Source organism: Nelumbo nucifera, chromosome 3 (genome assembly GCF_055504915.1).
Source record: "Nelumbo nucifera cultivar China Antique chromosome 3, China Antique-T2T, whole genome shotgun sequence".
Lineage (NCBI taxonomy): Eukaryota > Viridiplantae > Streptophyta > Magnoliopsida > Proteales > Nelumbonaceae > Nelumbo > Nelumbo nucifera.
The window spans coordinates 3,806,496-3,827,457 of NC_142651.1; the positions used below are offsets into that span (position 1 = coordinate 3,806,496).

Genomic DNA, 20,962 nt, shown 5'->3' on the forward strand with positions numbered 1-20,962 from the left:
GAGATTATATTGGTATAGGGTTGGAATGTTTTTTATTGACAAGGGATGTGATCTATTTGTTTATATAAGATATAATTACCCGCTATTTTTCCCAAAAACAACCCTTTTTTGTCTTCTCCCTTTTACGGGTAGATGCCCATTCAGTTCTCTAAACATTGGTATAATTGCCCGCTATGAACCAAAAAATACGGTTCGCTGACATAACATTTGCATTTTAAAAATCAATATGGCTCAACCCATAATATTTCTTTTTTATGATATGATCAAAAATAAATTGTGAAAGTTCATGTACACACCACATAATCAATGCTTACATAAATGAACCATGGAACAGAATAATCCCTTTGGCATTTTGTGGTTAAAAAAATACATTGTCTTTCAAAAAAAATATTGGTATAGTTCTAGATTCATACCACTTTTTTTATCTTGAACCATGAGGACCAAAACTCTTAAGAGGTGGCTTCGATTGGCCGAAGCCTCAAAGAATATTTTGTGCATCTTAAAACCCCCTCTTCTAACTTTCTGAAAGCCTCCCTTGCCCTTTCATCACCTCCACTCCGCCGAAAGACAAACCCAACTCTTGCGCCATTTGAAGTTCCAGATGTATCGAAAGCAAACAAGGGTAACATAAATTAACCTGAAAATGGTGGAGTTGGAGATCTGAGGTCTGAGTGGAGCTTTACAATCTCCTTCACCATTAATTAACAAACACTTCTTCACTGGTTTGTTAGATCGAGTATTTTATTTGGAAATATTACTTATAGACTAATAAGAAAATCAATAATATGAATTATAAATTGGAAGCTGAAGAAAAACTCAACCCTTAGTATCCCTTGCAGCCAAGATCTTTCAGTAATTAAGTGTTCTCACACAGGGCGACACTCGTGGTGTTCCTCATGATCCTTTTAGTTTGCAAAGTTTTTAATCTTGTCCTTTATTATTTTGAGTTTTGGAAAGTATGTCCCACATGGGTTAAAAGGGAATTCCACTTAAACTTATTATCATTTGCGTTTTATACAATATTTTCAACCCGCCATCGACCTAGCTGGTTGACTGTTTGAATTGTCACTCGATCAGGATTTTGGGTTCAATTCAATCAAGACCCATCAGATGTTCAAAAATTGTTGACTTGGTCAAGAATCGTTGACCTGTTTGACTCGATGATTGAGTTGCGGATTGCACATTCAATGCATATAAACTTTTGGAAGCTATATTGATGTGATTTTTCTTATTTTAGGTAACTTTTCAAAATCTATGTGCCCAAGGGCCACAGGCGTTGTGCCCCGCTCTTTTTGTGGAAACAAAAAAAAAAAAAACTTTTTTGACCTCAAATTGCATTTTTTAATTTTTTTATAAATAAAAAATTAAAAACATAAGTTAAATATAAAATAATGCATATAACATATCTAAAACATATTTATACATTATTTATTACTAAAATATATATTTATACACATGTATGTACATACACACACATATTGTATTGGGAACTTCTTGATATGCCCCTGTAGGGGGTGTTTTGGGGTCTCAACCGGTTCAGAGGGTGAACATACCATAAACCAGCCCCTCTAAACCAGATTCGGAAAAACAAAAAAACTATCGATACTGCCCGATATGAAATACTTAATACGTATATATACTGATGTGGCATGGTCTGAATCGTTTGACCTTACCAGTCAAACCAGTGACACGCAACCCAAAAGCAAAAATGGTTTAGCCTCTAGATCGGCTTTTAAAACATTGATTTTATAGACATATAAAGAGAATAGGCTGGGAAGACTACATGCACATTTACACACGCCGGACTGGGCTGATACATACCCACGCTCACTGTGCCGTGTTGCATGCGTGGTCCCGGCTAACTTTTATTTTTGCTTATCTTTTTCCTTTTATTTTGCCGTTTTCTCTTAAAACCTCTCCAATTAATTTATTAATAGTGTGCAAGAAAAGTTACAAGAGTTTTCCCAAGGGAGAGGATTTAGAAGATTTAGGTGTGAAAGAGTAGAGCTCTGTGAGAGAAGCTGGAGCAGAACGGTCATGTAGAGGACAACCATTTCTCAACACCCTATATAGCAGTGCCCATGTATTACTCTTTCCTTCTTTTTCACTCATTAGCTTCTACTAGTTTACATTCATTTTTACTACTACTCCTCCTTGTGTAGTCTTGGCAAGCATGATGTTCTAATTTGTTATTCTGCGTCGTGAGTGCACACCTCTCCGGAGTTTAGAGATGTTGTATCCTGAAAATCGAGCACTGAGAACCTTTGCACCTAGAGGGGCAAAGTCAGTTTTAAGGACAATTAATGGCATTAGCCATGCCTAAGCTTATTTCAATAAGTTTACTATTATTCCTTTTGAATTCTCTTATTGAATTTGTAGTTCTTAATATACCACCATTCTCAAACTTATACTCCATTGGTGGTTACTCTTAATTTGCCATTTCTTACTATTATATTATTGCTTGAATATTTTCCAACATATGTAGTAAGAACAAAAAACTTATGCGTCAAATAAAGCCTTTTGTGCTTGTCTCCTCATGTATGTAATGGTACTAGTAATTCCAAAAGCAATGACATGTAAATCAGTCAAGGAGAAGAGTTTGGATATTTAAAAAATAAATAAATTAAATAGCTGAATGAAACTCTTTTTTGACTGATAGAACTCCAATGAAAATTTAGTGAGGTAATTGCCACTGATCTTATAGTACTGGGTTTTTTTTAAATTACCCAAGTAAAGTTAAAACACACCCTCCTACCGCCAATCCGTGTGCTTGGGGACTTTCATTATTGATTGAGTCTCATAGACTGAGAACCCTTCCGAGAAGCTACCAAAAATCGTGTGTTTGGGGGCTTTTGACATTATGAGTTTTTCACCAAATTCCTTTTCGTGCCCCTCCTTAATGGGCATATATATTATTTTCTGCTTCTTATCCACCTCAAGTCTCAATTGGACTTTCCCGACAGGGAAAGGCCTAGAGTTGAAGACATACAGATAGGAGGGCGAGTTGAAGATGAATGTTCTACATATCTGGATTTCTTTCTTTCTTCTCCGCCTCAAAATCTGTTTCGTTTCTCTTTGTTTCCCTCTCTCAGGCTTCTGAGGTTTTCATGTGGTCTTGATTATGACGGATTTCTTTCCATCTTTGTTCAGAAAGTTTCGTTTTATTTTTTTTTTTTGTTTAAATTGCAATTTTCACTTGATATATGCAGAAATTGCAAGTAACAAGTTAAAATGACCCTTCCCAAATCTATATAACAATGGTTAAGACTTCAGATATCACCATTTTTTCCAGAGCACCCCTTTTTCATTGGTATTTTACTATTTGGTTATTCGAAATCAATTATTGTTCTCTGCTTTCTTGTTTTTCACTTTTTTAATTTCTGTTCCGTCAAAAAGGAAAAGAAAATAACATTTGAAGTAATACATGCAGTTAATTTTTCTCAGCTACTCTTCCGTTGCCGTCAACGGATGTATATTCTGCTGCCGCACCTCCATGGACGCAATGGAAAAATTCAGACACGTTAATTGCCACCCTCGTGATCTTATATATTCAGCATTTTATTTCAGCAACAAGAATACCCGAAGAGCATGTATCGATATTAGACCTGTTCATGGCTGGGTCAAGCCGGGTTCGGACCGGGTTTTGCCTCATATAGATAGAAAATTATCAGACTTGAGCCTGGCCCTATATAAAGCCCGAAACCCCACTTTGACAGGTATTTTATAATATATTATTAATAGTATATTATATATTATATAATATAATATTTTATACATTTAATATATATATAATACTTTTTTGTAATTAATTTTATTATTATTATATTTCTATTATATATTTAATATTATTGGGCTCGGGCTTATTTGGGAAAGCTTGAACTCGGCCAAAAAATAGTTGGACCTGATTTTTAGAGCCCAATAAGCTCGAGCCCCCGGGCTTAAAATTTTGTCCAAACCCAACTTAGGATGGGTAGGACCAGGCCAGCCTATCGGGCTACCCAACCCATGAACAGACCTAATCGGTACTAGACCCGTTTATAGGCTGGGTTTTGCCCCTTTTATTTATAAAAAAAATGTCTAGTCCAAAATAGAGGCTGAGACAAAATGTCAGGTATGAACAGAAAAAGTTAAATGTGTAAATTGAGTCGTGTTGTAGCCCGACATGATTGTATGGGCCTATCCGGGTTTGGGGTTTCATGTCTGTGGGCCGGGACGCTTGTGACCTGCGGTATATATTATATAAATTATAATTATATAATAATATATAATATATAATATAATGAGCAAATAATTATTTTCAATTTTATTATACTATTTTATTTAATTATTGTATATATAAACAATTGTATACATCAAAATTTATATAAAATAAAATTTATAAGATTTTTTTTCAATTTTTTTAAATAAATAGCTTTGGTCTGGTCCACAGCCCAAGACAACCCGCGGATCAGAACGGCCTGACCTGCACTTTGCGCGGGCCGGCATGACCCATTTTACACTTCTAAAAAAAGTCCTATCAAGGCCCATTTGCTTTACAGGAATAAGGATTTGGAATCGGAATCAGAGGATTCTCTTTTAAGAAAATGGCCATTATCTCCCCTCTTTAGGAATGAAATCTCATTTTAGCTTATTCTAATTTTCCATTTTAATTCCTATCTAAATCAATCAGACTATGGAAACAAATTATTTAAATTCCGATTCCAAAAAATTTTGATTCCCATGCCGGTTCTAACTGCAAACCATGGAACTACTGCGAGGAGGTTCATGTTGCATTAGGAAGCATAGCCATCTTTCTGGCCTCCTCCAAGTCAGACACCTCACGAACCGGAAGACAGACAGTAGTTTCATTGGGGAGTCTTTTTGTGTTTTGGAAGACCTCTTCAAGTGGTCCCCAAGGAGGATCATATGATTCAGATCTGTACCCCACACAGGGATGCCCCACAACGTGTCACAACACATTTCCGTTGTGTATTGAAAATATCTTTGAATAATGACATCATCATTTCTGATATTATCATCAGGAGATGTTTCTAATATACAGTGGGAATGTGCGGTGAGACATTGTAAGAAGCTCCCTTGTGGGGCGTAGATGTAAAATCATAAGTATCCAATCTAATACGGAAAAACTTTAGCTATTGGGGGCCAACAACTTATGTTGTTGATAGAATTTTTGGAAATGCCACTTGATGATGCGCATTTTGGTAGCTCCCTGGCTGGTAGGTGATTCGGATGCCTACCTGAATAGTTCTTACCTGGAATGTGGCTTGGATGCCTAGTTAAATGGTGACGAGCTGGAGATGTGGCTCTGATGCCTAACTGAATGGTGACGAGCTGGAAAGATGGCTCTATTGCCTAGCTGAATGGTGATAAGCTGGAGATGTGGGCCTGTTGCCTAGCTAAATGGTGACGAGTTGGAGATGTGGCTCTGATGCCTAACTGAGTGGTGATGAGCTAGAGAGGTGGCTCTGATGTCTAGCTGAGTGGTGATGAGCTGAAGAGGTGGATCTGATGCTTATCTGAATGGTGACGAGTTGGAGAGGTGGCTCTGATACAACCTGCAAGGAAACAATGTCAGAGTGTCTAGGTTGCTTTACCCAGGGTGGGCACTCCGATGCTTAAGTTAGCGAATCAGAGATTTTAAGATAGCCAAATGTGAGAGAGATGGAGAGCTGCGAGAACTAAATTGCACATCTACCTGGGTCTCAGAGGTTGATGCCCTTATATAATTGGGTTGTTGTGGGTCTCGCGAAACACTCCCAAAATCCTCGGCCAACGAGGATAACGTGCCAATTAAAAGGCTTGTCGTTTCCCTCCGATTCGAGCGGGATGAAGATAAGGCCTATGGTTACGCGTTGTGATCCTGAGGGTTCGAAGACAACTAGCAAGCTTCTAGAGAGGTAGGTCGCCAAGTCGGTGACAGAGGCATATCGTTAGGTCGCCAGGTCAGCGGCAAAAGTAGATCGCCAGGTCGGCGGCAGAGACAGGTCGCTAGGTCGGCAACAGAAGTAGGTCGTCAGGTCGGCGGTAGAGGCAAGTCACCAGCTGGGATCCCATTTTGTTTAAGGCAAGTTGTCACCTAGGTGATGCTGGGATGTAGTCCAACTGTTCTGATATGCCATGTGTCATGATGCTAGTAGAGGGCCAAATTTGCCCTCATCACCATTTACCATAAGAATGGGTAAATTAGTAACTATATATTAACTTATTTTCACTAAACACCAAAACATGGGCGTGAATAAGTGAATTGTCCAAAACGTGCCCAACCCAAAAACTATCTCAACAGCCTATGTTGTTGAGCCCCAACAGCCAAAGCTAACCCGTCCGATATGTAAGAGTTTTATGAGGGGATTGCAATTGAAGGAGAAATATTAAGAGTGAAAATCTCTTTTTTTGAGTATTTTAGTAAATGTATTAGCATTGCTTTAATATTTTCAATCACCAAAACTAATAAAAAGGGAGTATTCCTACCTTTTTCTCAAAATCACAGGGGGAAGGTTTTTATATGTTAGCCTTATTTCTTAAGCAACATGGAAAGGAAAATAATCAAGAAATATAAATGTGACTGAGAAATAGAACCCGCCTCCCCTCCCATTCCCAAACAAGGGCCAAGTAGAGTCGTATCTACTAATACTAAATTACTAATCACTCTTCATTTAGGATACGCATGGAGAAACGTAAAGGTAGGCTCTTCGTGGTGGGCCCTGCATGCAATTGTCCCATCCCAATTCAACTCTACCCACAAAGACATTACATGTATACATCTTGAACATCCCATTTATAAGATATTCTAGATACATGGCTGCAGTATCTTAGGATAGGTTTGAGAGGATTCTTAGGGATAGGATGGACTGAATGCAATAGTTGTTTAACCAGCTGGGATCATCTGCCAATAAAATAAATTTTAACACCCTATCAATTTGATCTGACACCACATATCTCACTATAAATGAAAGTTATCGTGAAAAATACATTAATCATATATGAGATGTGTGATGTCAAATGATATTGGCAGGGTGGAACATTTTTTATTAGCAAGTGATCCCAACTTTTGTTTAACAAATTGTGAAACCAACAACAATATTTCACACCAATTATAGAACACGTGGGACTCACAACATTCAACTCCTCGGCATGGGCCCTACGTATTTCATTGTGAATTCGATTAGCAGAAAGCTTTAATTGTGCTTGAAACCAATAATAATATCCCACGCTGAGAGGTTAGAATGATTGTGGCTTGTGGTGAATAAAAATTAGTTGAATGGTATGGCTGTTCAGCGGACGCGTGGCTTTACACTAGTAATAAATACATGGGCGCGCACCTTTAATAATAAGGCCCGCAAATTTATTATTAGCGTCGTCCACAGCCATGGCGTTCAGCTAATCGAAATTTATTGTAGATTCAATGTATTTTAGTATTGATATATTGATTCCACAGCCAGCCAGTTGAACAGTTAAAGCATTCATCTAAATGGCTAAATCTTATTGGTGACAGAAAACCTAACCATCGATTTCACGCAGTTAATCGGAATTAGGGTTAAATCTTTGAAATTATAGTTGAAAATGGTAACTTTTGGATTTTAATATCAATAAAAATATTATTTTTATTATAATATTTAAAATAGGTTAAATGTTTTAAAAAAATATTAAATAAGAGCAAAATACTGTCATCTTGTAAATCATTCATTAACACTGTTGCCTGCCGCCGCCTCCCACAATGCCTTCGTCTACCTCCGCCGCCTCTGCCCAATGCGGACACCTCCGCCCACCTACTACTCCGCCTCTGAGAAATCCCATAATTTAATTTGAAAGGAATTGTATTGTTAATATTATCCTTGAAGAGCTCCCTTGTGAGTCCACCAATATCAAAATTAAAAGACAAAACGTTGGCATCCCTCCAAGCGTACGCATTACCGGAAATGTCCTCCAGCTTTAGAATTCTCCTCCCCTGCACCGCGTCTATGTCCACCAGATATGGAGTTCTGTAAAACGATGAAGACACTCCGTATTCCTATCACCGAGAAATATGAGTTGGATTAAAGATTTGTTTGGAAGCTCCGCCAGCTGTCAGGTCGCCTAATATAAACAAAATAGGAGAAAGCTTGAATGTCTAGCATCTAGAGAAGTAGCAGAGACCGTGGAACCGCTGTGGATATCATGCAAATCAGAGACTGCCATTGGTTCCGCCCCAACGAATCCCCCACGAACATCACCGTCTTCCCTCTCATCCTCACCAGAAAATCAAGTCCATTGAACCTACAACCCCCACGTACTCATCATCAAAAGGTAGAAATTAAAGAGGTATCGTCTCAATATCTCACGCATGATCAAAATAAAATGGGAAATGGGATGGTGGAGATAAACATTTACGTATCTGGGGAGCTCAAAGTCGAGAGGCTTCCAGCGTTAACGTTATTTCTGGTAATCGGTGTCTGGTCAACCGTACATTTGACAATTGAATTCAGGGTCGATGATGGGATAGTTGGAGGACTGGTATATCAGGTATGTATTATCGTGAATATCACTGCCAACGAATAGCTTACAGGCGGTTTCGTTGGATTGGATATATGGTCTGCCGTTTTAGTTGTTATTCTTGTGGTGCTTAACCATCCAGTAGAGCCGACATAGCTACGTGAGTTTGAACCAGAATCAAGTATAGACTCAATAAACAGCACCCAACAACGTATCGAGGTGAAGGAGAAAAAGAGGCAAGAGCCAATAGAGGAACGGAGCTGTGGATGCACACAACACAGAGAGAGAGATTCGCAAGGCTGGGGCGGAGGTGGGTGGAAGCGGTAGAGGTAGGCGGAGGCGTTGCTGGATGCAGCGGCGGGTACAAATGATTAGGAAGAAGATGAAGAGCGTTTTTGCCTTTATTTAATATTTTTTTAAATTAATCTATTCTAAAAATTATATTAAAAATAGAGTAAACTATAAAAACCCCTCACTATGGGGTCTGTGACAAAGGCCCCCCCCCTGTACTTTATTTTCTGACAAAGACCCCCTTACTATGACCGTGAGACAAAGACCCCCTTCCGTTAGCCTTCTGTCCAAAAAGGCCGTTGTAATATTTTTTAATCCCCATACTACTTTTGTAACAACTATTTTGGATGAGAAAAATACTGTTCATCTTCCCCGACCGCACGACTGCTGCTCATACTTTCATCTACGGGAGCGGCGGTAATCCCCAAATGGGAATGGGATCGATGCGGTAATCCTCATACTTTTATTTACGGGGGCTGCTCTCCAACTCCCTACTATCTTCCATTGCAATCTCAGCTTCTCAGTCTGCTTATAACAGCTTTACAGTGGCAAATGGCACCTCAATGCCGGCGAATGTAGCGGTCTATGGGCTATACCAATGCATAGGTGATATGAAGACATGTGACTATTCGTGGTGTGTCCAAAACGCCGTTAGCCAGATTAGTTTGGTGTGCCCTTACTCAATAGCAGCTAGTTTACAGTTAGAAGGGTGCTTTCTAAGATACGACAATGCCAACTTCCTGGGGAAACTCAACATGACACTGGTATACAAAAAATGCAGTCATGATTCTAGTAATGATGTTGTTGGAGAAGATGGGGTCACTGTAACTTTGGAGGAGAAGCTCTGAGGCGCGTCTGAAGACACTGTCTTCAGAACGTTGTTTGCCCCCACTCAGTTTTACTGAGTTTGTTGTTGGGTTACAGGCAAATTCGTTCCCAGGATACAACAGAGCCAATTGATGATGCACAATCCGGCCGGTCTTAGCTCTCAACGATCTTGCCTCTGAGTTGAGTGGCAGGGGACCTGAAACGGAGGGAGTGAAGAAGCTCCGGGGAGAACCCGGCATAAGGGCTCCGAAGCTCAAGTTAGAGTCTTTTCAAAGGCAAGATAAGCCAGATAGCGCAAAAGTTAGCATACCTCGTTCTTGTGGGGTAGGAGCCTTTTATAACCACCTCGCGCACTCACTTCCAAGCTTCTGTCAGATCGGGCATGATTATTTCTGAGCTCCCGCCAGTTCGGATGTCATTTCCTCTGGCCGGACAGAACCGCCACTGCTCCTTTTGTTGGAGTCGTCTCTGCGGCTAGTAACGACGGTGCAGGTGGCGGTAGCAGGAGGCCGTTTGAAGTGCGGCTGTCAGGCGTCAGATCCCAAATCAGTCAGGTGCGCCGCCCTTGGATACGGACGTCCATGGTGTCAGGTACGTTTGGTCAGCCTGGTGTTTCGGAAGCAAACTGCTGGAGTGGCGAGCGAGATGTCTTGAGCTCGGTTTCGGGAGTGTTCCGAACTGCCATGGATCAGCTCGGGTCACAGCTTTGCGAGGCTTGGGACCCGAGGTAGTTCGTGCTCCTTGCAGGGAGCACGGGTTCTCAGTAGGGAGCTCGGGTTCTTAATAGGGAGCTCGGACTGTTAATAGGGAGCTCGGACTCCCAGTAGGGAGCTCGGACTCTTGGTAGGGAGCTCGGGCTCCTAGTAGAGCGGTCTGGTGGAGTTCGGGCTCGGTAGTAAGCTTGGACTTCGTTACTTTCGGTGCTCGTTTTGGGCGCTCTGCTGTCCCGAGTTGTTTGCTTTTGCCATGTGTCGGGTGATTGCGAGGTCAGGCCAAATTTCCCTTCATCAATTGCCCTCCACTCCCTGCGACAAGGGTCCTGTCTTGGCGCGGGGAGTTCGTAAGGTAGCAGGAGGGTTTTGGTCCGTACTGAGGGCGCTTGCTTTAATTTGATTTTCAAAAAAAGGGCGCGCGTTTGGGAGACGTGATGGTAGCCGTTCGGGAGTCGTGCTGCAGATGCTTTTATTGTGAGGAGACGTGCGCCGACACCCTATCAGTTTCGAGAAGATGCGTGCTGACGCCTCGTCCTCTGACAGGACGTGCGCGACGCTTCGTCAGTTTCGGAAAGACGTGCGCTGGTCGGTTTCGGAAGACGTGCGGTTTAGCGCGGCTGTGGACCGTTGGATTGGCTTCGATCTGGGCCGTCGCTTTCCGGCCGCTGTGGATATAAATAGCGCGGGGGGGGGGGGGGGGGGGCGGGCCCGTCCTCGCTACTGTACCTCTTGAGCTCGCGCCTAAGTTTCAGTTCGTGTCCAGGCTCTTCAGCTCGCGTCCCAGGTTCCTTGCTTGTTCGAGTTTTCGCGGTCTACTTCAGTCTTCTTCCTGGGTGAGTGCTCTTGGAATCCCGTTCCATTCTCTGATGTCTAGTTCGGAGGGTTCAGACAGTTCCAGCAGGTCTGATGTAGGTTCTACGAACCAATTTGCGTCCCCCGATAGTTCAAGTGAGCCCGATGTAGGTCCTGAGGAAGGGGTTGAACCTATAGGCCGAGGTGCCTCGGGTAGGTCGGCGTCCACCACCCGTCGTGGCCGGGTTTTAGATCAGTTCGGCCCTTCGACTATGATGCTTGAGGGACTTCAATCCCTCATAGACTACTACAACTTGCCCGGGGAGCACGCCTACTTCATCCCTACGGGTAGCTTCCCTTGGGAACACGGTCCTGATGAGATCGTGATTTTCCGGGAGCAGCTTGCTACGGGGCTGCGACTGCCTTTTCATCCTCTTCTCGTCGAGGTTCTAAACCACTTTGGTGTGACGGTCGGCCAGCTTCACCCGAACTCCATTAGGAATTTAGTGGGGACAATCCTTTGGATCTGGAGATTTTCTCCTCTATTTTAATGCTGAAAAAGCAAGCGGGTCCCCTTCCCGGGCGTAGGCGGGCATACTACCTGTCTCCTCGCCCAGGCTTCAAGCTCTTACACGGACTCCCTAATAAGGTCCCGGTGTGGAAGCGGGACTATTTCGGGGTGCGAAGTGCGCTGGGGTGGCCGTTTCAGACCGGCTGGGGGATGGCCGCTCCCGACTCCGGCGTCACACTCGATAAGGAGACGGCAAAGGGCCTCCGGCAATGGGCGCGGCTTGGGTTGGAGTGTCAACGGTATCTGACGGAGGCCAAACTTATTGCTGCTGGCCTGAGTTCGGGTAGGTTCTTCCCCTAGCGATCCTGTCTTGCTCTTCTTTTACGTGTCTTACTGATGCCGAACTCCTTTTCGCAGGTACGATGGACTCTCGAGGGACCCGAGGTGGGCACTTGTTCCAGGGCATGAAGAGGAGAAAACGGGTGGCTAAGCGAGCTCGCGCCGAACCACCCCAGGGTGCGGAGCCCAAGGTGCCGGACTATCCGGCGGAGGATCAGCCCATGGAGCCCGAGATGGTTCCTCCTATGCAGGAGCCGGCGGGGGCTCCTTATGCCGAAACCACACACACAGGGGCTCCCGCTTACTCCGAGTCTGCCCATACGCGAGCTGGGTCGTCGGGCTCGGAGGCCCCGGGGAACTTCAGGAGTGTGCTGTCGCCTGTTCACGCTCTTCAATGGAGTAAGGAGGCCATGTTTCCCGAGGAAGTCGCGGCATGGACCGAGCTCCCTCTACACCAAGTGGCCTGTCGTGCCGTTACTCATGCCATGGTGGTAAGTGCTCCCTTCTTTAGAGTTCTTCGGCCTTTATTCTTCTATTCGTTCCTTTTGATCCCGTTTCCCTTTGATAGGTGAACTCTTCTATTCACACCTTAGCGAACCAGGTGGAGAGGTGCTCGAGGCAGGCGCGAGCTGCCGAGGAGGCTGCTCGCCTCGCGCGGTCTAGGCAGGCGAGGTCTCAGAGAGATGCCGAGGCCATGGGAGTGGTGGTGAAGCATATGGCGGAATTGAAGCTGGACCTGCAGCATCAGGTCGAGTATCTTCAGGAGGATATCAGGGAGAGGACTCAGATCTTCTCTCAAGGCATCGAAGACGCGAAGAAGAAAGCTGTCAGTGATTATATTGCTTCGCCGGATTTTGATGATCTGATGGTGGACTCCTATAGGAGGGGTTCCAAGCTAAGCCGGTGGATGATCCGGAATATGTACCCCGAGCTCGATACCAGCGCCATATCCACTTCGCGCATTACTCAAGAGATGGCTAATGCTGCGGATGCCGAACCGGACTCCGAGGAGGAGGCAGGTCCTTCGGGTGTTGTCGAAGTGGCTTCTGATAATGATGAAGTAGCCCCTGGCTTGTAAAATGGATTTTTGTTCAAGTGGCTTCTGATAATGTACTCAAGAAATGACTTTTTTTTTTTGAATGTACACCTTTATCTGAAATGAAATGGCTTTTTGTTTAAGTGCTGGTTGTCTTGTCTTCGAGCTGCGTTTTTTGTCGAACTGACCATTTCGGTCCTTCAGTTCGTTTTCTACCTAGGCTTCGGGGTACTTGCCTTGGTGGTTTATAGGTAGTATCTTCTTAAGTTGACGACGTTCCATGCTCGGGGTACTTGTTTCCCTTCTAGGGTTTTGAGCTCGTATGCCCCCCCACCGAGTGCTTTCTTTACTCTGTAGGGTCCTTCCCAGTTTGGTCCAAGTTTCCCTACGCCGGGTTCAGGCACCATGACCTTACGGAGGATCAGGTCGCCGACGCGGAAGTTCCTCTTCTTTACTCGCGCGTTATAATACCGAGCTACCTTTTGTTGGTAGGCCGCAGTTCGGATGTGCGCGAGGTCCCTCACTTCGTCCAATAGATCGAGGTTGGTGCGTAACTCGCCCTCGTTTGTCTCTTTGTCATACACTTCTAGTCGCAGTGTAGGCACTTCGATTTCCGCCGAGATCACCGCCTTGGTGTCGTAGGTGAGGTTAAAGGGGGTCTCTCCTGTGGTGGTTTTTTCCGTGGTTCGGTGAGCGCATAGAACACTTGGTAGTTCGTCTGCCCACAAACCTTTGGCTCGGTCTAATCGTACTTTCAGTCCGCGGAGGATGGCTCTGTTCATTACTTCTGTTTGGCCATTTGCCTGTGGGTGTGCGACCGACGTGAAGTTCTGACTAATTCCCATACTTTGGCACCATTCTTGGAACTTGATATCTTTGAACTGTTTGCCGTTGTCGGAGATCAGTACCCGAGGTAGCCCGAAGCGACATACAATGTTCTTCCAAAAGAAGTTATGTATGTTTCGGGCTGTAACTATTGCCAGGGGTTCAGCTTCTATCCACTTTGTGAAGTAATCTACTGCCACCACTAGGAATTTTCTCCCGCCTGTCGCTGGTGGGAATGGCCCCAGGAGGTCGATGCCCCATTGGGCGAAGGGCCATGGGCTGGTGAGGTATTTGAGGTCGGCAGCGGGCTGATGGTGGATGTTGGCATGCTTCTGACACTTGTCACATTTTCTGACTAGCTCGATTGCCTTTGTCTTCTGACACAAGCCTTCATGAGTGTCGCGGAGTACCAACCCGGCTTCGGCTGGGCGCAAGCATCGCAGGTAGGGGAGCGTGTAGGATCGTCGGTACAACCGTTTGTCTATCATGACGTATTTGGCTATCTGGCGCTGCATCCTCTTAGCTGCATTGCAGTCCGCGGCGAGGGTTCCGTCTAGCAGGAAGCTCGCGAGTGGGTCGATCCAGCTCGGCTCTGCTTCAGTGACGGGAGCGACCTCTTCTGCCCCACCAAGAATGTTGGGCCGAGGTAAGTCCTCTACGTACACGGTTCTCCTGGCATTGTGGCTCGTTTTAGCTAGTCGGGCCAGGGCGTCGGCCTCAGCGTTCTCTGACCTCGGGATTTGCTTGATGAAGTGTGACTGGAAGTTGAGCAGGGCCTCCTTTACTTTTGACAAATACGCAATCATTGTGAGCTCGCGCGCTTCGTATTCGCTTGTAACTTAGTTGACCACGAGCTGGGAATCACTGCAGATAACCATGTGCTTTGCTCCAACCTTGTGCGCTAGCTTTAGCCCGGCTATCAGTGCCTTGTACTCCGCCTCGTTGTTGGATGCCGCGAACTCAAAGCGTAGTGCGTATTCCAGCTTTGTTCCGCTCGGGCCGCGTAGCACTATTCCAGCCCCGCTGCCTTGTTGGTTCGAGGAGCCATCTACGTGAAGGATCCAGGGCTCCTCATCCTGGTTCGCGCTTGGTCTAACCAGGAGGGATGCTACACTAGCTGCTACTTCACGGGGTTCGGACTCGTTTGGCTTGGGAGCTCCGAGCTCGCCCGAACTGGGGATCTCGGGCTCGACCAGCTCAGGGGCTTCGAGGCTAAACGTGCATTCTGCGATACAATCTGCCAAGGCTTGGGCCTTAATGGCAGTTCTTGGCTTGTACTGGAGATCGTACTCGCTGAGTTCGATGGCCCACTTTGTCCGTTGGCCAGAAACCTCGGGTTTGAGTAAAACTTGTCTCAGAGGTTTGTCGGTCAGGACGATGACGGTGTGAGCCTGGAAGTACGGGCGGAGTTTCCGTGCTGCTATCACCAATGCGTATGCTAGCTTTTCTATCTGCGAGTACCTTGTCTCTGCTCCCTACAAGATTTTACTAACATAATATAAGGGTCGCTGGACCCGGTCTACTTCCTTTACTAGTACCGAATTGACCACCTCGTCGCTAGCCGAGAGGTACAATTCTAAGACTTCGCCTTCCTCAGGCCGAGCTAAGGTTGGCACACTGGCGAGGTAACCTTTTAGCTCGTCAAACGCAAGCTGGCAGTCTTGGGTCCACTCGAACCCTTTGCCTTTGATTGCTTTGAAGAAGGGTAGGCAGCGATCTGCCGACTTGGACATGAAGCGGCTTAGAGCGGCTATGCGGCCGTTTAGCCTCTGAACTTCTTTTACTTTCCGAGGCAGTCTCATATCTAGGATGGCTTTTATCTTGTCCGGGTTGGCCTCAATACCGCGCCGATTGACAACGTAGCCTAGGAATTTGCCCGAGGTGACGCCAAAGACGCATTTGTTGGGGTTCAATTTCATGCTAAACTGACGCAGGATTTGGAAGACAGAGTCCAAGTCTTTTATTAGTTCTTGTGAAAACCGTGTCTTGACGACCATGTCGTCTACATAACACTCTATCTTTGTGCCAATCAGGGGCCGAAACAGCCTATTTACAAGTCTTTGGAAGGTCGCCCCGGCATTTTTTAACCCGAAGGGCATGACCTTGTAACAGTACAGACCAAACTCGGTTATGAAGCTGGTTTTTTCCTCGTCGGACTGGTCCATCCGGATTTGGTTGTAGCCTGAGTAGGCATCCAGGAAGCTTAGCAACTCTTGTCCCGAGGTCGCGTCCACTAGGCAGTCGATCCTAGGAAGGGGGAAGCAGTCTTTCGAGCAAGCTCGGTTCAGGCCGGTGTAGTCGACGCACATGCGCCACTTGCCGTTCGTCTTTTTCACCAGCACAGGGTTGGCCACCCAGCTCGGGTAATGGACTTCCCTTATGAAGTCTGCCTCGAGGACCTTCTCGACTTCCTCGTCGACCGCCTTCCAACGCTCTGGGGCTAAGTTTCGTTTCTTCTGTCTAACGGGTCTGACTAAAGGGTCAGTGTTAAGTTAGTGAGTTATAAGGCCAGGGTCAATACCGGGCATATCGGCCGCGGACCATGCAAAAATATCTAAATTTTGAAGTAAAAAACTTACCAGTTCGGTCCGTAGGGGTTCTTCAACGGAAGCATCGATCTGGAGTGTGCGAGCTGGGTCCGTAGGCGAGGTTGGGATCGTGACTGTTTCCTCTATGGGCGAGGCTCGTTCTTCGCCTTGTTCCCACAGACGGCGCCAATTGATGATGCACAATCCGGCCGGTCTTAGCTCTCAACGATCTTGCCTCTGAGCTAAATGGCAGGGGACCTGAAACGGAGGGAGTGAAGAAGCTCCAGGGAGAACCCGACGTAAGGGCTCCGAAGCTCAAGTTAGAGTCTTTTCAAAGGCAAGATAAGCCAGATAGCGCAAAAGTTAGCATACCTCGTTCTTGTGGGGTAGGAGCCTTTTATAACCACCTCGCGCACTCACTTCCAAGCTTCTATCAGATCGGGCATGATTATTTCTGAGCTCCCGCCAGTTCGGATGTCATTTCCTCTGGCCGGACAGAACCGCCACTGGTCCTTTTGTTGGAGCCGTCTCTGCGGCTAGTAACGACGGTGCAGGTGGCGGTAGCAGGAGGCCGTTTGAAGTGCGGCTGTCAGGCGTCAGATCCCAAATCAGTCAGGTGCGCCGCCCTTGGATACGGACGTCCTTGGTGTCAGGTACGTTTGGTCAGCCTGGTGTTTCGGAAGCAAAGTGCTAGAGTGGCGAGCGAGATGTCTTGAGCTCGGTTTGGGGAGTGTTCCGAACTGCCATGGGTCAGCTCGGGTCACAGCTTTGCGAGGCTTGGGACCCGAGGTAGTTCGTGCTCCTTGCAGGGAGCTCGGGTTCTTATTAGGGAGCTCGGACTCCCAGTAGGGAGCACGGACTCTTGGTAGGGAGCTCGGGCTCCTAGTAGAGCGGTCTGGTGGAGTTCGGGCTCGGTAGTGAGCTTGGACTTCGTTACTTTCGGTGCTCGTTTTGGGCGCTCTGCTGTCCCGAGTTGTTTGCTTTTGCCACGTATCGGGTGATTGCGAGGTCGGGCCAAATTTCCCTTCATCACTTTCTCAATATAATATGTTTGGCTTAATGCATAGCCCCTACTATGCTTTTTAATTTTTATTCCCAAAATGGTATCTATTTCTCCTAAATCTTTCACCTTGAAGACAGAGGATAAATAATTTTTAATTTCATTTATGCCAACCATATTTGTACCCACAATAAGCATATCATCAACATAAAGACATACAATTACTCCATAATTTTCAGTGAATTTTGAATAGATGCATCTATCAACACTATTATGTTTAAAACCAAAAGCTAGAATGCAAGAATGAAATTTCTCATGCCACTGTTTAGGTGCTTGTTTTAATCAATATAGTGATTTAACCAGTTTACAGACTTTTTTCTCGTTTCCAGGAAGAACAAATCCTTCTGGTTGTTCCATGTAAACCTCTTCATTTAAATCACCATTTAAGAAAGCAGTTTTAACATCCATTTGGTGAACAGACAAATGATAAATGGATGCTAATGCTATGAGTGTTCTAATAGAAGTTGTTCTAGCCACTGGTGCATAGGTGTCAAAGTAATCAATCCCTTCATTTTGACTAAATCCTTTGGCTACCAATCTAGCCTTAAAAGTTTGTACAGTTCCATCAGTGTTGTATTTTCTTCTAAACACCCATTTACATTTTATTGGTTTTGATCATGGAGGCAGGTCTACTAGTACCCATGTGTATTTGACATTATTGAATCAATTTCATCATTTATAGCTTTCTTCCAAAAGGCAACATCTCTAGAGGTCATGGCCTCACTATAGGTTTTTAGATCATTTTCAATGTTTAGGACAATACGTATCTTATTTAAAATCTTCTCTCTATCAGCCTCAACCAAAAATACAATTGACTGAGTGGAGATAAAATCTGAACCTAAGTGTTTCTCTGTTCTTTGTCTTTGACTTCTTCTAAGTCCTATTGTAGGTGTTACAGTTGTGTCATTTCTTCTTTCAGTCTCATTATTATCAACAGGTATTGAGATCTGAGTTTCTCTGTCATTTTCTGTAGATTCAGAATACAGTTTATTTTCAAAGAATTCAACATCTCTAGTTTCAATTATTATGTTGGACTCTAAGTCTAGAAGCCTATAGGCCTTGCTATGTTCTGCATATCCAACAAACATACGTTTCTTAGCTCTGAGTCCTAATTTGGTTCTTTTAGGATCTGGAACTCTATAATATGCTAAGCACCCCCACACTTTTAGATATGCTAAATTAGGATTTCTTCTTGTCCATAATTCATATGGGCATTGGTTATTAACTCTATAAACAATTCTGTTATGTAAATGGCAGGCTGTTAGGAGTGCTTCCCCCCACATGTTTAAGGGTGCATTAGCTTTTAATAACATGTAGTTTATCATTTCTGTAAGCATTCTATTTTTCCTTTCAGCCAAGCCATTCTGTTGAGGGGTATAGGAAGCAAAACACTGATGTATTATTCCAAATTCTTCACAGAAAGAATTAAACTCATTTTTAAAGTATTCAGCACCCCTATCACTTCTAAGGATTTTAATTTTCTTTTGTAGTTGATTTTCAACTTCAGTCATATATAGTTTAAACATGTCAAAGGCTTCATCCTTAGTTCTCATAAGGTAGACATAGGTGTACCTAGAAAAGTCATCTATAAATGTTATGAAGTATCCCTTACCTCCTCTAGTTAATACACCATTGAGTTCACAGATGTCAAAATGAATTAGTTCTAAAAGTCGAGAATTTCTCTCAACACTAGGGAAAGGTTTCTTAGCCATTTTATATTTTACACATATTTCACATTTTTCATTTGATTCATTGTTGTAAGCAATTATACCTAGTTTGCTCATGTTCTTTATGGATTTAAAATTCAAGTGTGCTAATCTATCATGCTATAAAGAGAAAGAATCAACAATATAAGCAGATGTTAAGTTCTTTAAGCGCAGGGACGATGTTCTTCTTGACTTGCAAGGAGCAAATGGTTTTCAAATTAGCAGCCTGGGGTCTGTGGAGGGTTTTGCTCACTGTTTGGGGGATCTTAGTTCTGCCGATTTTCGGAAGCCATCCGGAAGCTGAAGAATGCATGCAGGTCGGCATCAGCAACCAATGTATACTTGGCCCAGTGCTATGCTCGATACTGGGCCTCTGGCTACTATGATTCCCCTTCAGGTGCAATTCATAATTTCGTATTACTGTTTTTGCATTTTTCCTTGTATTTCCTTGCTTGTGAGTATGTTAAGCAGAAATCTCAGAAAAATTTCACGTAGACAGAGAGAGACGTTAGTACCACTAGACGTAGAAGCAGCTAAGCTTCAATTGATGATCAATAAGGTCATATCCACTACGCAGTGAACTAAAATAGTTCAACAATCTTAAGCTACTAAGTCTAACTACCAAGGATATATGTTCAGCAAGAGTAATCATTTCCAGAGAAAAAGCCTAGAGAACTATGTTTGAAGGGTTACCACTGGCTTTCTTTTATAAAGTTCAAGGCAGTAATTAGTTCCTCCACTTTCATTCAAATATCGAAATAATTAATTAGTGTTTCTTAAAGATGCGTATATGTGTCTGCATTTCCTTTTCTCTGATGAAGATGTTTTTTTGGCTTTCTCATCGCACCCAAACAAACCAATGGATGAGAGAGAAAGACATCAAGTAGACTGATTTAATTGTAGAAAAATTCCCCTTACTACTTTTGCTTTTTATGGCTGCCTATACATACCTCCATCGATGACCAAATCGAAAAGATGGTGGTAATAATCGTTGGAGTACTGGCAACACTCGCTCTGTTCATTGTCCTCCTTTGCTTTATGCAAAAAGCATTTGGTCAGTATGCCATAGAGACAAGATTGAAGAGGGAGAGAAGAAAAGAAAGGGAAGATGAGAAATGGGTTCCTTCTCTCCTTTCATTTGGGAGAATTGGGAGAGAAAGAATGAGAGAGGATGGTGAGGCAGAGGAAAAGAAGAAAAGAAAGGGAAAACAATAGGTTAAATAGGTTTTAAAAGAAAAAGGGCAGAAAAAAGAAAATAGAAGAAGTTTAGTAGGTATTTTAGTAATTTAATATATTCCGTTATCTGACTTAACGGTCTATGGGGTCTTTGTCTCACGGTCATAGTACAGAGGAGTCTTTGTCGCAAAACAAAGTATAAGGGGGTCTTTGTCTCACGGTCATAGTACAGAAGGGTCTTTGTCGCAAAACAAAGTATAAGGGGGTCTTTGTCACAAACCCTATAATATAGAGGATCTTTATAATTTACCCTTAAAAATATTATTTTTATTGATATTAGGTGCCAAAAATTGCTTTATCAACTATAATTCCTAAAATTTTTTAATTCAAATCAGCCCCCACCAGATTCCCCATCACAACGTCTCGCACATCCCCGCCGTGTATTGTAAGCATTTCCCGATGATGATATCATCATATCATGTTCGGGAGATGTTCCCAATATACGGCTTGAATGTGGGGGGCTGATTTGCTCTCAAATTTTTCTACTTCGTCGTTAATCCGACGTGGAGTATCTTTTGACGTGGGATTGATTAATTGATTGGTATGAGGATATAGTCATACAGACGTAAGAAAACTCGGATAAGGGAGAGTGAATACTGAATACGCCACCTCTCTCTCTCTCTGAATA

At 44.0% G+C, this 20,962-nt stretch overlaps 1 pseudogene; it reads left to right on the forward strand.

Annotated features, from left to right (window-relative positions):
* The first annotated feature begins 8,334 nt into the window (after positions 1 to 8,334).
* Positions 8,335 to 20,723, forward strand: LOC148800909 (plasmodesmata-located protein 8-like; annotated as a pseudogene).
* Positions 20,724 to 20,962: the final 239 nt, after the last annotated feature.